Source organism: Propithecus coquereli, unplaced genomic scaffold (genome assembly GCF_000956105.1).
Source record: "Propithecus coquereli isolate 6110/MARCELLA unplaced genomic scaffold, Pcoq_1.0 Scaffold355, whole genome shotgun sequence".
NCBI classification, from domain to species: domain Eukaryota; kingdom Metazoa; phylum Chordata; class Mammalia; order Primates; family Indriidae; genus Propithecus; species Propithecus coquereli.
In genome coordinates, this window is record NW_012149230.1 from 181,431 (window position 1) to 194,878 (window position 13,448).

The window sequence follows — 13,448 nt, forward strand, 5'->3', positions numbered from 1 at the left end:
ATCATATTAATACTTCTACACCTTTCTGGGGGAAGGATGTTGCAGGAAGAGGAAACCTGCCATCCCACAACTTCCAAACCCTAATACTACTTTTTCCCTTGAGGGATTAACAGACCAGTGACAGAGAGACTCTTTGGAGCCGTTAACTTTCTACTGATTAATGCCTATCTTAGCTCCAGAGTCAATAGTGGCTTTGACAGATGTCTTTTATATCACATGACTATACTTTGCCAAGCATACTGAACACTGTTATAATTGTTAACTACCCATGTGATAGTCCCATGCTTCTTTATAAGTTTATAATATATTTAAAAATAGCAAGACTTTGAAATACCTATAATGACATTATAAATATTGAGGAAATATGAGGGTGCTATGACAAATATAATGTTTTAGGATTCATATCAACATTTTAGAGGGAAAAGTGCAGTCCTTTGTTGGTCAAACTGATAAATTTTGTCATCTCCTTGTTGATGTTTTGGGATTGAATTTTTACTTTTATGTTTTCAAAATGGAAATAGCTTGATTCATTTTATTTGTTTATTTATTTTTATTCTTTTGTACAGATGGGGTCTCATTCGGTTGCTCAGGCTAGAGTGTAGTGGCGTGATCATAGTTTGCTGCAGCCTCCAACTCCTGAGCTCAAGCGATTCTCCTGCCTCAGTCTCCTGAGTAGCTAGGACTACAGCTGCATGCCACCACACCTGGTTAATTTTTAAATTTTTTGTAGAAATAGATTCTCATTATGTTGTCTAGGCTGTTTCATATTTTTTGTCTTATTAAAAGAACAACACACCAGGTGCAGTGGCATGTCTGTAGTCTCAGCTACTTGGGAGGCTGAAGTGGGAGGATCCGTTGAAGCCAGGAGTTAGAAGGTGCAGCATGCTGTGATCAAACCTGCAGTCACTGCACTCCAGCCTGGGCTGCATAGTGATAACCCCTCCAAGTAAAAAAGAACAACACAACACATGTTTATCATTAAAAATTTTTTAGATAATCTAGAATGATAAAAAGAAGAAAGTAAAATTACCTGAATAAATTATCTGAATTCCCACCATCTAGAGGCACCTACTGATAACACAGATTTTTTTTTTTAAAGGGGGATCATATAATGGTTTCTGTTTTATATCCTGCTTTTTCTACTTACTATTCATATTGTTTTCTGTTAATAAATATAAATCTTTATTTAAATAGCTGCATAGCTTTCTACTGTAGGTAGCATATCATAATTTATCTAACCTATATTAATGAGGCATTTGTAAACAACTCCATGATCAATTCCTGTACAAATGCATCTCTTAACTTTTTTTTTTTAAGAGACAAGGTTTCCTCTGTGACCCAGACTCTTGAGTAGCTAGTACTACAGGCACATACCTTCATGCCTGGCTAACTTTTTTATTTTTTGTAGAGATGGGGTCTAGCTATGTTGTCCAGGCTGGCCTCAAGTAATCCTTCTGCTTGAGCCTTCCGAAGTGCTGGGAATTACAGGCATGAGCCACCGTGCCGCCTCTCTTCACATTTTTGTGAAAAGAGATGCCCCTATATAAATGCGTCTCTTCACATACTTTATAAATAAGAAACTAAGAATAAATATTTACAACACATATAAAGGACCAATTTCTTCAATATATAAGTATATATAGTTCCTAAAAATATATATTAAAAAAGATTAATAACCCAATGGAAAATTGGGCAAAGGACAGGAACAAACAATTCACAGAAAAGAAAATGGTTCTTACATAGATGAAAAGATGTGCAGCTTTACCTACCATAAGAAAAATGATCATTAAAGGTATGAGATAGCATTTTTTAATCTTTCAGATTGACAAAGGTAAAACAAGACTGTTAATATTCTATTTCCAAGCACATAGAGAAATACATCCTCATGCATTATTGGTCTGTGTAAACTGGTACACCTCTATGGAAGGCATTTGGGTAAGTAGCTATGAAAATCTTGAATGTACCTACCCTTTGATCCAGCGATTCCACTTCCACGAATTTTACAAATATTCTTACAGATGTGAAGAAACAACTATGAACACAGATGTTCACTGCTGTATTGTTAATAATAGAAAAACACTCAAAACAACCTAAATATGAATTGCAGTGTGTACATTCAGTACCACGTGTGTGAAAAGGGGGATATTTATACACCAGTGATTTTGTATACACATAGCATAATTTCAGAAGGATACATAAAAAACTGCTAGCAATGGTTGGTTCCAAGAAAGGAAGTGCGAGGAAATACATCCTTTTCACTATTTAATATCTTATGAACTGCTTAAATTTTCACCAGGAACGGGTATTACCTATTAAATAAATAATTTAAAAATTCACATTTATTTGATGAGTGAGGTTTAGCACCTTTTCATTTTTTTTCCTTTCTTGAACTCTGCTCATATCCTCAGCTCAATTCTTAAAAATCTTGTTCACTTGTCTTTTACTTATTGATTTAGAAGAGCTCATTATATGTCAAGAACATTAACCCTTTGCTGCAGATATGCAATTTTTTTTAGTGGTTGAATTTAAAAATTTCAGAAATTTCCCCATTATCATGGGACTTTCAGGCAGTTTTCCAGGATCCTTAAGACACAATCCCATCTTTTTACACTGTTTCCCATCCATACCAGTGTGTATTTCTACAATTTGGTGGTGTTTGCTAGCTCCCTGAGTCATCCCTGAGCTGCACCCATCCTTCCTGCTCCTGGAACTGGAGTAAGGGTCTAGGCACCAGGTGAACAGCTGGCATGCAAAGGTGCCTGAAGAAAGGTGAACTTCAGCAGCAGGGCAGCATCCACCAGTCTTGCCCCGATCCTGCTGTAGGGACGGGTATGAACTGGTTGCTGCAAGGGCACCGAGGAAGCTCTGGCCCCAGCTGGCTCTGCTGGGCACAGCGGGAGGAGCACAGCAGCCCAGCCCCTTGGACTCCTTCAATGTGCAGCCCAGGCCTCCCAAAAACCAGCCTGAGGAATGCAGGGAATGCTCCCGATTTCCAGAACCGCTCAGTTCACCCTGAGTCAGAGTGGAAAATACTGACTGTTGCATCCAGCAGAAGGGAGAAAAGGGCCTGTAGGGCTTGTGTGCCGAAGGCCCCGCTCCATCTCCCCATGTGCCAAGCAGCCTTTCCATAGATGCAGTGTCTCCACCCCCCCCTGTGGATTAGCTGCTGGCCTCCAACATGCACTGACCCCCCGAAGCAGCCCCATGAAAGCTGTGTTTGTGAGCCACAGGCCTGAGCAGAATCTCCTTTAGAAGCTGAAGTAGCCCGCTCTTCTTTTGCTGCCAACACTTTGATACGGAAATTTCTATTGGTTTTCTGATTGACCACTCCTCTGCCTTCCACTGGGCTCTTCCTGGCAGCAGCCTGGCAGGGTTTACTGGCACAATACAGCTCCTGCCCCAACTCAGCCAAGACCTTGAGAAGGGAGAAGGCACAGAGCCAGCCAAGGACACCGCTAGGGGAGCTTAGAAAAATAGGGACCTCTAGAGACAAGGAGGGAGAGGTTGAAGGGGCAAAAGTGGGTGCTAGAAGAGTCTGGAGAAGCGTGGCTAGCAGCGTGTCTCTTCCTCCTCAAGGCCCTGGGCCTCAGCTGCCTGCTGTGCAGCTGATGCCTCTCCAGTCTCTTCTTGCTTTGCAAAACCACAAGCACTCAGGTTGGGGCTGTTCAAAAGCTTCCAGTAATGTGCCAATTTCCTCTAAGGGGCTGCTCCTCTGCAGACTGACTTCATGCACCCAAGATAATTCACTTGTTTCACTTTCAGCTCTGTTCCCTCCACTTGCGTCTCAGGCCAGAGCAACACAGTGTGGCCCCAAGCTTTGTCCCCTGGGCTCAGGTGAGCAGCGCCTGAAACAGATATTCTAATATGGAAATTTATAATGAAATAAGGGGCAGTGCCTGAAAACACACCACAAAGTAAATATGACACTGAGCAGGCTCTCTTGGGTGACCTCAAACCACAGAATGTGAGGGGAGGAGGTAGAGACGCACACTTTCTGCAGGTCATGCTTTGGGTACGCCCACAAACAGGCAACTATCACCCCTTCCATTCTGAAAAGGTGGGGTCAAACCACTCTGTGTGGGGAGTGAGCACCCCGTCAGAATCTGGGTCCTAAATACCTACTGAGTAAATGAGTATGTTCTTCTAAGCCTTCCCCTAAAACCTATTTGCAGGAATAAAATTGGTCTTTCTCACTCTGTGCAAAGTGCTCAGGCTACCCAGACAAATGTGCTCAGTCACGGTGGGAGATAGGCAAGTCAACAGACACGTGCAATGTGGCATGATAAGTACAACACCATGTCAGAGCCAAACAAGACGCTGAATTAGCACAACTGCCAGCCTTTCCAGCAGGGAAAGGTGTAAAAACATCTCTTGGCATGATGGGGAGAGGTGTGCTGTTTTGAATCAGGATGATAAAATGGAGGAGTGGGGGTTCTGCACCATTGCTTTGGAACAAACAGTACGGGCTGCATCTGCAATGACTCAGATCTCTTGCTCTGGGCACACTCACAGGCAAATCAAGGCGGCCCAGACATCCTGTGTTTGTAGATGCTGAGAAAAACAGATGGAGACTGATTGACTACAGCAGTTGCCTTCTCATCCCTCCCCTTTCAAACACCCAGGCCTGGGAGCCGACATTTTAAGGGGTGAATCCTCCTAAGCAGAGAGGTGTGGAGAGCAAAGTGTGAAAACCTGACTTGAGGAGTTGTTTCATGGAGTGAGGTGTGACTGGCTGTGTTGTTTCTTTGAGCCTATCTCTGGAGCCCATGTACCTCCCATGCCCTGACCTTACTGGGGCCTGCTTGACCAAACAGAAAATACCTCCCGGGGGAAATAAATTTCAAGGCCACAATTACAAGATATTTCAAGAGCATCACCCCTTCCAAAAGAAAATCTATTTTTTAATTTTAATTTAAATTTTTTTTTAGAGTTGGGGTCTCATTCTGTTGCCTAGGCTGGAGTGCAGTGGTGTGATCATAGCTCACTGCAGGCTCTAACTCCTGGGCTCAGGTGATCCTCCTGCCTCAGCCTCCCAAGCCACTGTGCCTGGCTTTTAATAAAATTTTTTTTTAGAGACAAAGGTTTCCCAATTTTGCCCAGGCCAGTCTCAAACTCCTGGCATCAAGCAATCCTCTTACCTGGTCTCCCAAAGTGTTGGCATGACAGATGTGAGCCACCTGTGCCCAGACCACAAAAGAAAAATCATACACTGTATTATCTTCAGAATAAGAATTTTAAATTAGCCTAATAAACATGTGAAAACACACAAGGAAGATATTAGAACTATGAAGCAAACATGAAAACACCAAAAAGAACCAACAAAAAATGCTAAGTTGCAAATATATTAATATAGTTGTACTAAAGAACACAAATGATTGAATAAACAGCTGAATGGATAGAGCCGAGGAATGAATCAGTGTACTGGAATTACAGAAATTTCCCAAAAAGGAAGTAGGAAATGCTGGGTGCGGTGGCACGCACCTGCAGTCCCAGCTACTCGGGAGGCTGAGGCAGAAGGATCACTTGAGCCCAGTAATTCGAGGCTGCAGTGAGCTGTAATCATGCCTGGGAGACAGAGTGAGACCCTGTCTCAAAATAAATAAATAAAAATTTAAAAAGAAGAAGAACAAAGGAACAGGAAATATAAAAGTTAAGAGATATGGAGGAAGAAATAAGTGATAGGAGTTCTGGATAGACAGATACAAATGGAGAGGAGGAAGTATTTAAAAAATAATGGATAGGCTGGTCCAAGTGCAGGGGTGTTTACAACTAATTGGTCACAACCAGTTACAGATTCCTTTGTTCCTTCTCCACTCCCAGTGCTTCAGTTGACTAGCCTTAACAAAAATAATAATGGTGATAAATTTCTCGGAATTAGAAAAAAAGATGAAATGTGAACACAAGATCTGTGCACAAATTATTCCTCATCTAAAAAAATTTTTTTGCTCTCTGATTGTATGGCTTGCTTTCAAGATGGCCCCTCAGAAAGACAAGAAGCCTCAGAGGTCAACCCAGAAGTTTCACTTGGACCTTACTCATCCAGTAGAAGATGGAATTTTTGATTCTGGAAATTTTGAGCAGTTTCTACAGAAGAAGGTTAAAGTCAATGGAAAAACTGGAATTCTTGGGAATGTTCACATTGAACACTTCAAGAATAAAATCACAGTTGTTTCTGAGAAACAGTTCTCTAAAAGGTACTTGAAATACGTTACCAAGACATACCTTAAGAAGAACAATCTTCGTGATTGGCTTCGAGTGGTTGCATCTGATAAGGAGACTTACAAGCTTTGTTACTTCCAGATTAGTCAAGATGAAGATGGATCAGCATCTGAGAACCAGGTGAAGCCTTTCCTTATAGGGCTCTGCTTACTAACAAAACAAATGAAGCATATGTGAGAAAGAAATATGGAAAAATGGGCTTTTAGTTTATCAGTGAATAAAAAACATTGGACTCTTAAAAATTTTTTTTGGAAGATGGAAAATGTCAAAGAGGAGAGAGAAGGAAAAACTTACAGCTAGAAACAGTTTGGGGAAATTTAAGAATATCAGAGACAAAGAGAACATTCTAAAAATTTCCAGAGAGGAAGAGCAGATCATGAACAAAAGAATGAGAAGCCTATGGACATTAGATTTTTCAACATCAATGCTGGATGCAAGAAGACAATGGAGTAGTGTTTTCAAAGTAATGAAGAAAAAGATCTTAGAACCTACAATTTTATATCCAGCCAGATTGTCATTTAAATGTGAAGTCATGGTAAAAGTATTTTCAGGCACACAAGCCTTCAGAAGGTTTGCTGCACAAAAATCCACATTAGAAATAGTTTATAACAAAGCACGTAAATCAAAGAGGATAAAATTCAGGAGATACTGCAAGAGATCTATGAAAAGGTAATCAATCATATATGAAGGTCATCAAAACCTTATAAAATTTATTGTTGTGTTAAAAATCGCTAAGACTAAATAAAAGGAGACCAATAGTTAAAGTCAGAATTAATCCTGTCTCTACAAAAAACTGAAAAATTAGCCGGGCATGGTGGTGCACACCTGTAGTCCCAGATGCTGGGGAGGCTGAGGCAGGATTGCTTGAGCCCAGGAGTTTGAGGTTGCTGTGAGCTGTGATGACACCACTGCACTCTAGTCTGAGTGACAGAGCGAGACACTCTCTATCTCAAAAAAAAAAGAAAGTCAGAATTGAAATAATTTTTACATACATGGATTCAGAGGTGGGTAGATATGAAGGAAGAGCCTTTGCACATCTGTAGATTAGAGATACAGAAATGGATTCGGAGCTCCCAGCCTACCGTCACCCACCCAGCCCCTGGCAGGAGCTCCTTTGTTTGCCAGGTCAGCTCTCTCAGCTCAAGGGCAATACTCCCCACTTCAGCCTTTGGAAAGCACCTTTCAACTGTTTCCTTCTCTGATGTTTTGCCCGCATTCTCAGGCGTGGGCAGTTTTGTGCACCAGCTGTCGTGTGGTACCTCCTTATTTACGAGGGGCCCCTTTAACCTTGGGTTATACAGGGCCCTGCAAGCTACTTACTAGTCATCCCAAGGGCTGGGATGGCACCTCTGTGTGGGAGGGGCGAGAAGTGATCTGATTTCCCAATCTGATTTCTCTCCCTTGGAAATACCCCTTTTTTCCTCTTTCCTATTCACCTAGTGTTCAAGTCAAAATAAAAATGTAGAGATGAATCTCCATATTTATCATTTTATTTGGGAATCACGGAAGTGCAATTCACACAGATTGGGTGGCCTTTGGTACATTCGAAAAACAAAGAAAAGCCTGAGGGTTTCATTACAAAGAGACAGGTTACCTATTGTTTTGAAAGCTCATTGGTAGAAGAGAAGTTTCTGGGAGCTGGCAATCTCTGAGAGCCAGTGACGGGTAGTAGGTGAAACTAGTCAAAGTCAGGACAGGCATTTTCAGCAGCTAGGCTTGTAGAAAATTCAATTCTTGGAGCAGATGCCATGTGGCCTGAGCACTTTTTCCCCTGGCCTCTCAACTCTCATTTCACTGGGTATGACAAGGATGACCCAATTTGGAGGATCACCTTTCACACCTGGCAAAAACCCAAGCCTGGACGGGTCCAACACCTGCCTTCTACCTGTATGCACCCAACTGCTGGGGGGGAACCACATAACTAAGCCGACTGGTTTCATTTTATTTTTATTTTATTTTTTGAGACAAAGTCTCACTGTGTTGTCCAGGCTAGAGTGCCATGGAGTCATCGTAGCTCACAGCAACCTCAAACTCTACGGGCTCTAGCGATCCTCCTGCCTCAGCCTCCCGAGGAGCTGGGACTACAGGCACGTACCACCATGCCCCGCTAATTTTTTCTATTTTTAGTAGAGACGGGGTCTCGCTCTTGCTCAGGCTGGTCTTGAACTCCTGAGCTCAAGAGATCCTCCCACCTAGGTCTGCCAGAGTGCTAGGATTACGGGTGTGAGCCACAACACCCAACCGATGCTCTGTATCTTGATTGTGGTGCTGGTCACACGATTGTAGACGTTTGTCAAAATTCTTTGAACTGTACACTTAAAAAGGGTGTAAACTTTAAAAAAACTTAAGAGTGTAAATTTTAAAAAACTTAAAAGGATGTAAATTATACCACAATAAACCCGACTTTTTAAAAAATGGAAGGCGATGGGAAGGTAAAAGGAGAGAGTACTACAGCGTACTCTCTGTAGGAATCGGACTGGGTTCAAATCCCCCCGCCACCACTTGCGAACTGTGCCGGCATCTAGAGCAAGCGGGTTACTCTACCTCCCTGACTCTCTTTCTTCTTTCCTGAAATGCGGATAACAATAGGATCTACCTCCCAGGACTGTAGTAAGAATTTAAAAAGACGACGTTCCTAAGGCGCCTGGCTCACGGCTCAAGCGCGTGAGGGCTCCCAGGTTTGCCCCAGGGCCCCTCCAGCCTGAGGGAGGTGCTACTGTGTCCCACCCGCGCCGGTGGAGGGGAGGCCGAGGCCACAGGCCCTGACACCCTCACTGTCCTGCGCTGTGATTTCGGGAGGAGAACGGGACGTGAGGAGCGCTGCGCCCGCACCGCATCCAACACGAAGCCACGCGGTCTTCCTACCCCAGCCTCGGATCTGAGCAAGGGGCGGCCCAGACCTGCCCCAGGAGGGCGAGTCCAGGGCGGGGACTCTTGTCACGTCAGGCAAGGGGGCGGGGCCTCGCCGGGTTGAGGTCCCGGGAGCTGGGTGGGGACGGAGGGGCGGGAACTGTGCTTGGGGGCGAGGCCGAGCCGAGGTGGGGGGCGGAGCGGGAGGCTGCGGAGTCGCGGGGGACGCGGCCGAAGCTCGGTGCGGGGAGCTTCCGGGTGGGGGGTCAGCTGAAGCGCGGTGGGAGGACTAGCGAAAGGACGGGGTGGGGGTCGCGGCTAAGCGAGGCTAGGAGGGCGGTCGGGGGGGCCGTGAAGGGTGAGGGGGCGCGGCCGAGGCGCGGCGTGGGGGGTCCCATGAGGCCGGGGAGTCGCGGGTAGGGAGACGCGGCTGAAGCTTCGTGCGGGGAGGCCCGGGGGGATGGGCTGGGTGGCGTAGCTGAAGCGCGGTGGCGGGGCGCGGCTAAGCCAGGCTGGGAGGGTGGTGGGGCACACAGGGGCGCGGCTGAGGCGCGGTGGGGGAGGGGCGCGGCGGTCCCCTGCGTCCCCAGCTGGGTCTCTCCGTCCGCAGCCATCCCTCCGTCCTCGGCCGCGGCTTCCCTGACTGGGCCTCCGTCGCATCCCAAGTCTCCCTCTGCCTCAGTCTGACGCATCCTCAGACCAGATGCCACCCCCTGCCTGTGCCTCGTCTTTCTCCCTGTCTCTGGGGCTGGTTCTGGCCTTCTCTGCCTCTGGGTCTCTCGGCCTCAATCTGCATCTCTCTCCTTTGTCCTGATCGTCTCTAGAATCTGCGCTTCCCACCTCTGCCCCATTTTTGCCTCGACTCAGCCCCCTTCCCCCTTTGCTCTTTGCCCTAGGTTGGGAAAATTTCCCAAAGGGGGCGGGGCTTGAGGCCGGGCTCCCAGATTTGGCCTGGGACCCGGCTGTGGGTGTTCTGGGTCCTGGGAGAGGCCACACTTCCGGACCTGGCTGAGCTGCGGCCTCCGGGGCTCCCTGGGGCCGTGTGGGAAGGGGCAGTCCACTCTCCGTGAGAGCGGAAATTCTCCCGGGCCGGGCAGGCTGCGCCCAGCCTGCAGGACTTTGGTCCCCTTCCCCTCCAGGAGGCGCTCTTGGCTTCAAGGAACCTCTGGCGCTTTCTGAGGACCCGCCAGCATGTTTTTCTCTCCACCGCCTCAGTCTCCCTTGCTTCAGGAAACCTGTGCAGCCTCCCAGGCTGGCTTATTTGTATTTCTTTTCTGTCAGTCTCAAACACAAGCTGCGCAGGGAAGCTCCATCTGGCCAGAGGACATGGCCTCAGCCCTGGCTCTGGGCCAAGTTTTGCGATTGCTACAAAGAGAAGCAAAGGCTGCAGGTCCAGGCCCTGGTTTGCCCCTTCCCCCTCCCTGCACCCCTCATATATCACATCTTTCCCTCCTTGTAACGCCGGAACACTTTCCACCTTCCAGACTGGAATTCTCTCTCCCACCTCTTTTTAGAATTTGTATTAATTACGCACAGGCTTTAGACAGCTCTTGCACACTTGAGTTGGATTTATTTTTAACAAGAGTTGCCATATTTGTTTTTTAAAGCCAATGGTAAAAATTTCAGGCCGGGCGCGGTGGCTCACGCCTGTAATCTTAGCACTCTGGGAGGCCGAGGCGGGCGGATTGTTTGAGCTCAGGAGTTCGAGACCAGCCTGAGCAAGAGCAAGACCCCGTCTCTACTTAAAATTAGAAAGAAATTAATTGGACAACTAAAAATATATAGAAAAAAATTAGCCGGGCATGGTGGTGCATGCCTGTAGTCCCAGCTACTCGGGAGGCTGAGGCAGGAGGATCGCTTGAGCCCAGGAGTTTGAGGTTGCTGTGAGCTAGGATGACACCACGGCACTCTAGCCCGGGCAACACAGTGAGACTCTGTCTCAAAAAAAAAAAAAATTTCAAATATTTCAGAGGATACACATTGAAAAGAAAATCACCCTCCCATCCCTGACCCCAGCTCCCCTCCCCAGAGGACACATCTGCTACACTTTTTTGTGATCTCTCCCCTGTTTTTATTAAAAATCTATCTGAAAATAAATTCAAATAAAAGAAACATTTATAAAAAGTTACAAAGTGAAATGAGACAGAATAGGCAGATAGGGCATAAAGGCTGGTTGGGGGAGATTTTCCTTACGTGGAGACTGGACTTAGTGAAGTTTCTTGAAATGTGAATCCAATGGCATTGGGATTGAGAAAGTCTTGCTTCTCTGTTCGATTGGTTTCCCACTAAAAACACAAGCATTCTTCCCTTCGCAGAGGACTTTACCTACAATTCACCAATTTAAAGTGTGCATTTCAATGGTCTTTAGTACCTTAACAGAGTTATACAACCATCATCACAATCAAATTTAGAATATTTCATCACCCCCAAAAGAAGCCCCATACCCTTTAGCAGTCACTCCCTATTCCCTCCAATTCCCTTTCCCTGGACAACCACTAATCTTCTTTCTGTATCTAGAGATTTCCCTATTTTGGATGTTTCATATAAATGGAATCATGCAGATCACATCTTGATCTTTTGGCTAACATCAGTTGTAGTATCTGTTCTTACCAGTTTAATATTTGTTATGTCCTCTACCCTAAGACTTAATAAAAATAAACAAATGGAATCACACAGTATGTAATCTTTTGTGACTGGCATCTTTCATTTAGTTTAAATTTTCAAGTTTCTTCCATGTTGTAACATGTATCAGTACTTCATTCCTTTTTTCGGTGGCCGAATAATATTTTGTTACATGGATATACTACGTTTTGTTTATCCATTCATTAGTCGATGGTCATTTGGGTTGTTTCCACTTGGTTATTGCGAATAATGCTGCTGTAAACCTTCATGTACAAGTGTTTGTGTGGACATATGTTTCCATGTCTTTTGAGTACATACCTAGGAGTGGAATTGCTGGGTTATATGATAACTCTACGTTTAAACTTTTGAGGAGCAGCCAGACTGTTTTCCAAAGTGGCTGCACCATTTTACAATTCACCAATAGTGTATGAGAGTTCCAATTTCTCCATATCCTTGCCAACACTTGTTATTATCTGTCTTTTTTATTATAGCCATCCTAGTGTTATGAAGTGGAATCTCATTGTGCTTTTGATTTGCATTTCCCTGATGGCTAATGACCCGAGGATTTTTTGTAAGCTGAATTTGCAATTAGGGTTGTCTGCACAATTCTCATTGTCACCTGATGTGGGGATGCCTCTGGAGGACTTGAGGGTATCCAATTTTCACTTTTTGCCCAACAGCACAGCAATGTCCTCTGCCTTATGGTTAGCCACTCTGTCATTCAAAGCCTTCTTGAGCACCACTTGGGTGCTAGGCACTGTGCTGGGTGCTGAGGATACAGCAAAAAAGCAAGATCTTAGCCCTTGGAGAGCATGGTGGGTAAGGGTGTGGCTCTGGATTTGGGTCCTTGCATTCTCACCTCCCAGCCATGTGGCGTTGGACAAGGTACCTAAATTTGCCCACTGTCAGTTTCCTTGTCTGTGAAATAAGATTGTCTGAGAGTTACATGTAAAGCACCTAACACATTGCCTGGCACAAAGTGAGTGCTCAATAAGTATTTGTTATTGTTAAAGGTAAAGCCAGACAATTAAATAAATATTAATAATAATGGGTAATGAATTGTGATGGGGGAAGCACAAAGTGCTGAGAGAACACATAGTGGGCACCCCAACCTAGTCCAGGGTCTAAGAAAGGCTACCTAGAGGAAGTGATGCTTAAATTGAGAGGTGACAGATGAGTAGGGAGTTGGTTAGAGCAAGGGCAGCGTGTGTGTGTGCTTGTGCGCACGTGTGTGTAGTGTCCCTGGCAGGTGGAACAGGCATATGCAGAGACTGAAATGTGTTTAGCGCTGTCCAGTAGAACCCTCTGTGTTGATGGAAAAGTTCTCTATCTGTGCTGTCCAGTATGGTAGCTGCTAGGCCCATGTGACCATTGAGTATTTGAAATGTGGCTAATGAGACTGTAGAACTGAATGTTTATTTGTATTACAATTGATTTAAACGTAAACAGCCACCGTGGCTAAAGACTACCGTATTGGACAGTGGAGGTCTAGAGTGTAACATGCACAACAGGATTGCAAGGAGAGATGAAGGTGGAGCAGTGGAGAAGGTCATGGGACTGTGCGGGCTGCAGGATGGAGTTCGCCTTTTATTCCAAGCGCCAGGAGAAGCCATGGAAGTGGGGGAAGAGGAGGGGAATGGTTAAGTCAAGGAGTGAGGCAACCTGGTTTTCATTTTCAGAAGATCACTTCAGTCGCTGTAAGGAGAACAGGTTATGAGGGTGGGGGTTACAGGTTAGAGGAGGCTGCAGCTGCCAAA

The 13,448-nt window shown here is 45.3% G+C and overlaps 1 pseudogene; it reads left to right on the plus strand.

The window, feature by feature from the left end:
* Positions 1-5,973: 5,973 nt before the first annotated feature.
* LOC105816073 lies at positions 5,974-6,396 on the plus strand (annotated as a pseudogene).
* Positions 6,397-13,448: the final 7,052 nt, after the last annotated feature.